This window comes from Haliaeetus albicilla, chromosome 21, assembly GCF_947461875.1.
Source record: "Haliaeetus albicilla chromosome 21, bHalAlb1.1, whole genome shotgun sequence".
In the NCBI taxonomy this organism is placed as follows: Eukaryota; Metazoa; Chordata; class Aves; order Accipitriformes; family Accipitridae; genus Haliaeetus; species Haliaeetus albicilla.
Window position 1 is genome coordinate 18,423,752 of NC_091503.1, and position 8,751 is coordinate 18,432,502.

The window sequence follows — 8,751 nt, forward strand, 5'->3', positions numbered from 1 at the left end:
GCAAGCAACTTAAAAGCTGAAGTCATTTATTCTGACTAGTGATTCTACCTTGATTTTATAAGTTTCAAAAACCTCTAGAGTTCATCTGCATTTGGTTTAGAGTAGTCAAACAGGATGAGATCATCTCACTTGCTGTACAGCACCTCCTTACATGGAGAGTTCAGCCTTTACTCTTGCAGCTTTTGCCATCTCCCACCAAAGTCAATAGAAGGGCTCTTGCTGGAAAGGTTGAAACGTGGACAGACCATCAGTCCCCCAAAAGGAACATGCGATTTAGAGTGGTGCCAGACTCCCCAGCAAGCCCAGGCCGTGAGTGTCAAAAGCTAAGTCTGATAGTGCGAGGTTGCTAGCAAGTTCTCAGGGCAAAAGGACCTTCCCCTCCCCTGAGGAGGGATCTCCGCCTGCCTTCCATTGCAGTAGTGTGTATATCCCTCTCCTTCGGGGATATCACTGGTTGGGTTAATTTTTCTCCCCAGGGAATGGAAAGAGCTTCTGGCAGGGAACAGCCACTGCAGTAAGGAACAAAGCTGAGACTCTGGCTGCTGGAGTTCAATCCTCTGCCATAAATCAGTGAACACTGTACACAACGACAGTATAACAAGTCTTTATTGAAGCAAGACTGTGAGTCAAAATGATAGGCAAAACACAAACACCAAGCATCAGAAAGGGAACAAACATCCGACTCAGCAGCGCTGTGTGCCAAATGCCCCAGCACACGACAGGAGCCTGTCATGTTGTTGATGGTATTTTGTCATAATTATGTGCAATTTGCTTTCACATGTTGTTCAGCACAGATAAAATAATGATCAGCCTCTACTTGGCTTCTCACTGTGGAGTGACTATTTCAGTCCTGAAACAGCCCTTTTAAACCGCATTCCTTAGTGCCTCCACAGTGAGAGGGTGAATATTTGTGCAGACGTAGGCAACTGGACTATATATTTCACAGGCTGCCAGATTGATTTCATGCACTCTTGGAGGACTCAGTCTCTGGGGACTGCTCACAATTGCTTCGGTGCCCTTGATTGATAAACTTTGTCTTGTGGCTCCATGCTTTGGAAAGCCAATTTGCATGTATATTGCCAATGATTATTCACTCATTATTCTTATTAGGGAATCACACAGAGGCCTCTTCTGGCAAGCTGTCCTATAGGTGCTATATGAACATAAAGCTTTATGACAGTTCTGCCACAAAGGTTTTCTGGTGTCTAAGACGTGAACAAGAGCTTGATCACTCCCAGCATTTACAGCTGCTGCGGAGCAAAAAGCAGAAGGATCCTTTCTGCAACCAGTGCTCTTCATTTGCACAGAGCTCATGCAGCCGCATCTCTTGACGGTGTAGAGGGCAACACAATGAAGTCCTCATAAGCTAGACCATGTTTCTCCTTTGGGACAATTTGGAATCAGTCTAGATATTTATCAGATAATCTATGCTCTTCTGTGTCATTTCTTCTCAGCATCTGGAGACACCATCAGTTTGTCAGGTATTTGATATTCACTGTGGTTTCAGAACAGTGTGTTGGCCTTCACTGCTTAAAAAGCAAGCTCTGTTCCATCATGCTGAGTTTACCTGTATAGTCTCTACCGATTAAAAAAAAATAAAAAATTGAAAGAACAGAGTTATTTGGAGAAAGGGGCCTGTTTTGGCCTCCATAGGCTCATCATTATGTCCTAGGACCACTCACAGTAGCTGCCTGGCACAAAGAAGGTACAAGGCCAGCTGAAGTCCTCCTGCTAAAACTCCTCTGCATATTTTGTTCTCTATCACGTTCTGCCCACAGGCTACGAGCAGAGATCGGGCCAGAGCATGGCTTTGGCTCTGTGATTTGGGGTCAGCTGGAACCCCACAGAGTTTGTGCACCTTTCCAGTGGTGCGTGGAGGACTGCAGTCAAATTCAACAGAAAAGAGGAGAGCGAGCCCTGAACTGAGACAGTGTGTGCATCCCAGCCTGCCAAACCTGCCCAGCCAGCAGCCCATCAGCATACCTTCACTGAGGTTAAGGTTCACCGGAGCTAGCAGTTGCAGAATCCATCCCAGTATATGAAACCCCCTACCAGTCTGGCTATGGTTCCCCAAACACGCCAGTGCTTATTCACAGTCACTTCCACTTTGAATTGCTTTAAACTTCAAACACTGTAACCACATCCCATGGGTTCCAATGGATTTGACTGGCCTCAGTCTTCCCACCTGGCTCAAGATGAAATTTTTAACAAAGTCTTAGCAGAACTGGCCCATCTTTGAGGACTGATTTATTGCACAACTGGCTATTTCATGTTAAAATGAATTAAGCAGCCATGAAAATCACTCATAGGAGCATATTAAAATAGTCAGATGTTTCCTCTCTGTTTTTGATTTTACAATTAATTGACTGTTCATCATTCTTTCCCCTTTAAATGATGTAAGATAACTACTGTATAGCTTAAAAGAATCCTAGGTGGCAATGAGACTCGTACTATGTAATGTTCCCAGTTAGTATGCTTTGAGACTATAACCATCAACTTCATAACCTGATACCCTTCTACATTTTTATTGCTCTGTTTCATGATGAAAGACTTATGTATAGCAATTTATTTTGTTTCATACCCTTTTTCATAAGACGAATGCATGAATCAGATTTTTAAGACAATATTGAAGTCATCACTAAAACAGTGTCCTAGCTATTAAAATAGCTAAAAACCTTGTTCAAAACCCATCTTTGCTGGTGCCTGATTAGTAAGTTCAATTTTATAGCCTAACTAGATAAACCTTATTACTGTGAATATAAACTCAGAAATCAGTGAATATAAACTCAGATCATTTGTGAGGTAATTTTTTTAGTCTCTGTAATGTTTTTAAATTTTATTCAGGACTGACTTGGTAAAATTTCTCTTTCCCACTAACCCTTGTTGCAAACAGAAGACAGTCATGTCAGAGGCAAAGCTACATCCACACGTTCTGTGTGGCCTGGCCCACTGGTGGCAGGTGGAATGGCTCACCCATAAGAAGAGGTCAAAACTGCAGCAATTAAATCCATCAGGCTAAGGTGGCAGCCTAATTTTGCAGACTTTTGTATTTGTTCTCCAGCCTTTTCAGTACATTGCCTAACAGTAATAACTCTGTGTGTAGAATACCCATGGTGCAGGATAACAGGTTTCCTTGCACAGGGAACCTTTTTATAGCACTTTAATACTTCCATCAGAAATTATTTGACTCAACCCATCAAGATGATTAACTCAGTCTTTGTAAATGATTTGACTGACAAATACTGACTAATGAAAAATGCCTGTTTTTCTCTGCATACTCTCACCCTGACCCCTGACACATATCAACAGGTAATAAACTATTTTATTCCTGTTTTCACTTCAACAAACATCCCTTAGAGCATCAATTCAGCTCATTCATAAGAACCACTTGGAGTAGATATCTGAAAGTAACTTTCTCTATGGCTATGAAAGCTTCATTAACTAAGACTGGATTCATACCAACATTTCAAAACAGAGTCCCTTTTCACTTTAAATTGTTCCTCCAGTCTATCAACTTCTACATCACTCCTAAGGGGTGGCTCTAAGTCAACAGCTTCATTTCCCAAGTCAGGTAGCAGTACACCTACTTATGCTACCGTATGTGGGCAGTTTGCCCTGGAAAGCCCTATAATTAAAAGAGTTTAGTCAAAAACTTGGCAATAAATTGTCCCTGAATACCGAACGTACGTTCACTGAGAGGAAGAAAGCACTTTACAAATAATAGGATTGAAAGCAATAAACACTCACAGCATTCGTGCCCATTTAAATGGACAGATGGAGCTGTTTGGGCCTATCACGTCAATAATCCACAAGCTAAGAAGGATTTATGTGATAGACCGTAATGGCTTAAATCCACTTTAAAAAGGAGGGTTACAATAACTTGGAACAATGCTCGGTATTCAGGGGGCTGATGTGGTAAATAACAATGAAGCTTTTTGAATTAGCACGGTTATTTAAAAATCAAAGGTACAGGTGAAATAACAGGGTTTTTAAATGCCTCTATTCCACTGATCTTCAAGCTACCTAAGCTTTAATACCGACTGTCACAACAGTGAGTCAGAGGCAGGCTGGCAGAGCAGCCTTTCCCCAGGGAGCGCTGCAGGGCCAAACCTCCCTTCTCTTCCCGACTTGAGGAAACCAAACGTGCAACCTTGGGATGTAGTGGGAAGCTGCTTACTGCGGGTGCAGCGTACGTTGGTTTTCCTTTTCCTCTTAGCTGGCCTCTGAGCAATCCCTAACCTTTCAGAGGCTCTCGCCTGCCATGAAGCAGGGTGAGCCCAGCCTGAAGGAGGCTGCCCAGGTGCGGTCAGAGCCCTGATGATTCTCCACGGGAAGGGGCGACGGTTTCCACCTGGTCAGAGTGGGTTGCCTTTAGTTAGGCTGTTACAGGGGCAGGGTAGGTAGAGTTCCTGAAGATTTTGCCTCTTCTGTTAGCTAAACAGTTTAGCAACTTGATCTTGGGTTAGGCAAACATGTGAGGGAGATTTCATGTGTCCTTTTCTGACCAAGCAGGAGCCGGATTTCTTGGGTGCATCACGAAGCTGATTTAATGAGATAGGTTAAGTGCTTATTTTATTGCTACATCTGGGAGTGAGTCTACAAATAGTAACAAATATGAGCTCAAGCTCTGCTCTGCTTTCCTGGGTAGTAGTCTATTTCTGTATTGTTTTCTCCTCTAAGGAGCCCTTCCTATTTCCAGATTCTTGGCCCTGGGCTCCTTGGAGTTTCCTATGCCTTCCCTCAAATTTCCTTCCTTCTTCAAACTATTTTTTTTCCTTTTAACTATCTAAACTATTAGATAGCTTCTATACTGCAGTCTTAGCAACAGTAGTGTCCTTTCTTTTTCTGGCCATGCAATAGCTTGGAAATATTTCATTATAACCGAGTCTGTCAATATTGTTACAAGGCATTAGAACAGCTTTTTGTTATCTGTAGAAGGTATGGCCTCACAACAAGTTAACAAGAGAGTTGTATTTCATAGTGTTTAGAAGCTAGGATGGTTATGAGGAATACAACCAGCACCTCTTACAGAGAGGCAATTCCCCTCGTGCGGAGGGGTGGGCAAACTCTCCAGTGTCCCTCTGGTCACCCCAACTCATCTCAACTTTCAACCCAGAGAGCAAATCTCAAGGTACTTCTCTTCCTCCTGCTGGTGAGGAAAGTCAACTGAGCGATGTCTGAGGCACCTGGATACTCTGGATACAAGTGTCCCATTGAAACTGATAAACAAATACAGAACAAACAGAAAAGCCCCAGGGAATGCTATGAGCTGCTCACCAGCATGTCCTTGGATGCGTGTGGATTCCTCCTCTTCAAGTCAAGAGCTGTTCTGCCTGCAGCCCAGGTAAGTATGTGGTTAAACACATTGATCTACATTTTTCTCTTTGTTGCTTTGAAGAAGTTCAAAAGACTTACACCCACCAGCAGCAGAAATTTGTGGGAGCTGAACAAAGGAAGGGTTCTTAGGAGTTTAACTTAACCGCTTGTTGGTCGTTCTGCATGTTTGTTCCTCTGATGTGTGAAATGTATGTGTATGTATAAAACATAAGCAGCTTGAAATGTGGGGGGGGGTTTTAGTTGAAATGTGGTTGGGTTTTTTTTTTTTTTATATATGTATATACAAATGGAGAATAGTCTGTTCCAAAATGTGTTTGAACCACAGAAAAATGAAGAACTGGACTTCAGTGTGAATTTGCTTATTCTATTTGTATAAAGTAAGGCTGGAGGGGGAAGGGGGAAGAATGGTAATTTTTTTTGGTCAGGTGCTTTCTGTAAGAATGACATCCCTTCTCTTAATGTTCTTTCTGTTGTTTTTTACTCAGTCCTTGTTTCTGTGTCTTTAGATCAATAAATAATACCTGTTTGGGAAGATGGGAGGGGAAGAACCCTTCAGGTGCCCAAGAGAACTCACATTATTTCCAAATACAGAAGTTTTGTAGAACTTGCTTTATGTTCTGTCTCTGATGATCAAAAGGTCAGGAACAGCATCTTCAGAATGTATGAAACTTCTTAATTTCTAAAACACTGTCATTCTTTTTTCCACTGAGCAATGAAGAAAAATCCTATTTAGAAAATCTGAAGAGGAGGGTTGGGGAGGCCTTGCTAAGCTTAGCAGTTCAGCATACCTGGCATTCACAGTTATTCAGTGCAGAATCTGAACAGGTTCTTAACTTAGTCTCAGAATTAAGGGCATGTTTAAATATTCTTTTAAATTTGGTCTAGGTTTACAGCTGAACGTGAAGAAGGGTTTCATGATTTGCTGACAGCCATAGGAAAATAAGAAACAATTTTGATTTGAGCCACTGAATATTAAACAAAAATTCACAGAATTAAGAACTAAAAAGAATCACTTGTGGTGAAGAATTGTCTTGATTGGTCTGAAACAGAGTGGTGTTTTCAATTTTAGCTCTCTGAATAATTTTTAAATACATTTTGAAGGTCATTTCAAATGGAAAAGTTGTTTTGCACTTGAAAAGCAAAATACATCACTATCAAAAATGTCAAAGTACTATGTTTTTACTTTTCCAGGTTTGTTTGTCATGCACCTCCTCCTCCAGCCCAATGACAGCTATTTCTAAGAACAAACACTTCAGTAAAATTGACCCAAATTTAAAAAAAAAATAATTCTGTAACTCTGTATAGAATCTTTCTCACTTGATGTTTTTTGTCCAGCTATGATCTATATGTTGCAGGAAATATTAATAACACTTTACCTCTATAACCTACTGCCCTGCATAGTCCTGCAAATGTCAGGGTATATACTGGCTTAGAGAGGTTATCCACAGCAAATGGATAACTCACGAGTGAGCAGAGCAGCAAGATAGGCAGTGTGTCGGTGTTAGCACTAAGATACCAGTCTGTGATGGCAGAGAAAGAAAATGTTTAAATGGAGCTATTTGTCATGTACTAATGCAGCAATGAACACAGAAGTCTGGATAAAGCTGAAGGTTGAATTTCTGATATGTACAAGGGGTACATGGTCATTGACTGTGGGAGACTGAACATCACTATGCAGACAAAATTACCTTGTGATGAGCTCAGCTAGAAGAAGCAATAGCAGAAATATCAAGAGCTCCCAGCGGTAATCCAGACCCCATTAAACTGACTGGGAACTTTGCCATATGATGTACTCCACCGCCTTCATCTTCGTTGTGGGACCCAGGGTACTTCTGGGTTTGTGAGTCCAAGCGTGCCTCCCAGTTGCATACCGAATAGGAACTCACCTGGTCACATATTTCGTTTTCTTCTTTGCCTGTGTCCACTCCCCTGCCCCATGCATAGGCTGTTTCACACAAGACCAGCTATGAGGGATGTCAAACCTCATCACGTTCTAACAGGTCCCTGTCTGGGTGACCAGGAGATCAAAATGTTATGATATGCCATAGTAGAACGTCGTCTCTCCAGTGGGAAGGAGTGGATGCAAAAGGAGGAACCATGAGTCCCTCCTTGCCCCCATACACGTTTCCCCAGGTGGTCTATAGGTAAATCTTCTACAACAACAGATCAAGAGCAAGGACATCAACTCATGTTGATTATTTCAAGTTGTATGAATGCATTCAAAGTTTCCATATGTGAGGGGTAGATTATTTTAATCATGAAACTTAAGCTGCTATTTATAACAACTACAGCTAGCTACATCTGGTCCTTTTGAGCTCAGCCCCTTCATGCAAGGGTTAGTGTCTTTACTTGCTGCAGAATAGTATGATTGCCATACTCTCAGAGCCAAGGGCCATGATACCTCATGAATCCCTCAAGCTCAGATTGTGGGCACCTACAATTTATCCTGAGCATGTAAGGGTCTTAAAACAAATGAGCAATAGAGAGGAAAACAAGTAGGGAAAATTGACTTTAAGTGTTTTATCTTACCAGAAGATTTTTTTTTTTTTTTTTTAACATGTCATGAGGACAGGGTGATACAAGTTCCCTTCAGCCTTCACCAACTGAACCTCTATGACAATCTACTTGGCTTTTTAGCACATTGCTTGTGGACCCTTTGCATAGTCACTGGAGTTGTTTTAATATTAAGTCTCCAAACTGACCAAAGAAATTCTAGTAGCTTGGCTGGAGCCCAGAAATAGGCTCTCCACAGTTGAGAACTCAGGTTTTATTGCAAACTGACCTGAGGGTGTTTTATCAGTGAGTAGCTTATATTTACCAAGTATTTCAGGCTTTGCTTGTGTCTTCTAATTAAATCAAACCAACATAATCATACAATCAACATCAAAAAAACCAGGTCAGCATATACTATTCATAAATTATCACAAAACATGTCACATGCTTAATCTGCTTTTTAAAATGGGGGGCTGCCTTTGCTTAAGCCCGTGTCTTAAGCTACTGCTTTAGCCCTGTTGTTTGACAGTGCATGATTGGAGGGCCAGATTACTTGTGCTTATTGTACAACATGCAGTGTAGAAGCAGCTGACTCATTATCAAACACTATCTCTAAACAGGTTGTTTAAAGCTTTTAACATTGATCCTGAAAAGCTAGGATCCATGCTACTAGCCCTTCACATTGAATAATATTTATTCCTAAAATTGAGAGGCAGTAGAATTTTTTACTTCTTTTGAGATAGGGGAAAAAGGTTACTTTGAGGTATCCAGAGAGGTTAAATGAAAAAAATAAAGTTTAAAAGATAAAGCAGAGGTGGGGATTAAGGAATTGCTTGCTCTTTGGTCTGCAGTTGTCACCTAGCATTTTAGGGCACAGAATTCTGTGTGTTACCAGATTCAGCACCTCTCAAAGTAAATTGT